This window comes from Amphimedon queenslandica, unplaced genomic scaffold (assembly GCF_000090795.2).
Source record: "Amphimedon queenslandica unplaced genomic scaffold, v1.1 AMPQUscaffold_4573_Cont23449, whole genome shotgun sequence".
NCBI lineage: Eukaryota > Metazoa > Porifera > Demospongiae > Haplosclerida > Niphatidae > Amphimedon > Amphimedon queenslandica.
Window position 1 is genome coordinate 321 of NW_003555116.1, and position 1,227 is coordinate 1,547.

General features: G+C 32.4%; 1 long non-coding RNA gene across 1 annotated transcript; it reads left to right on the top strand.

Annotated features, from left to right (window-relative positions):
• The first annotated feature begins 325 nt into the window (after positions 1-325).
• LOC109592617 (uncharacterized) lies at positions 326-1,186 on the top strand. The gene is made up of 4 exons (XR_002190448.1): positions 326-546; positions 620-847; positions 939-1,006; positions 1,068-1,186. It is a non-coding gene; the product is annotated as an uncharacterized LOC109592617 (long non-coding RNA).
• The last annotated feature ends 41 nt before the right edge of the window (positions 1,187-1,227 follow it).

Below are 1,227 nucleotides of genomic sequence, written 5' to 3' on the forward strand. Positions count from 1 at the left end.
GACCTGGGGGCGAAGCCCCCAGGTCGTTCCTATAATTGATTTCACCCACGTGCGATATATATATATTTGTATGTCAACACTTACATTTCTTCTATACATGTTGTATTGGAGAAATAACAAGCCTTAGCAACCACCCGCCCACGCTACGTAAGTGGGTGTGGTCACGGCAAACAAGATGGCAGCTTGCACATGGGACAAAGTTATGAGCTTTCTAACAGTGAAAAAACATAGAGATACTGTCTAAAGACTTCTCTAGAAGCATTAGAAGGTAGAGAGAACCTTCATAAGTCTTAATAAGAACCCAGTTGTACTTGCAAGGTGGTGAAAACAATTATAGGAATATTTTTACACTAATCAACGCTTGTTTATAATCATAATGACATTGAAATGCCTCAATCACTCAGTGAGAGAATGGAATCTTCAAATTTTAATACTAAAGAAGAGGAACTGTCCACTGCTCAGTATGAAATAAATCAAGAGAACACTGATATTATGATTATTGATTTGGAGGAAGATGAAAATGAAGATAACTGTGAGACTACTGAAGTAAGGTTGAGTAGAGTGATTAACTGATTGTATAAATATCATTTTATTGTCATGTCAATTCTTATCTTGTTAGGAATTAACTTTGCTGAAGAGATAAAGAAAAATAATTCAATTGGTTATTATCACATGTTGCAAAAATTACAACATTTATTGTAAACAGTGAAAAAATACAAGTGATATGGAATGATTATTTTGTGATTTCTTAACATCTGTGGACTTTACTCATGCTCACCCAATTATAAAAATGATTCTTTTGATTATATTTTAGGACAAATTGCCCATTTGTACACATTAAACAAAAGTAAGGAAGCAATTATGACATTTACTACAATGTTAAATTTGTTATTAAATTATTATTATAAAAAGTTTGCCACATGAATGTGTTTCCATAGTTTCAAAGGATCTAAAATGATGCTTATGATGTGGTATGGATCATTGCTTCTTTTCTTTTTGTTAAAAGGTAAGCTGTTGTTGATACTTTTGCCAATACTATGTTAATCAAAATAAATTCTTTTATTCAGTTAGCTATAGTTCAGATGAATGCACAGAAAGGTTTATGGAGCTTTCATTACTAAAGTACAGAGCAGAAAGAATAGGAATAGATCAACCCGAAACCTATGTTGGTGATAATGCACAAAGAGTCCTTCAAGACTATCAGTTCAATTGTTCATCTACTAATAT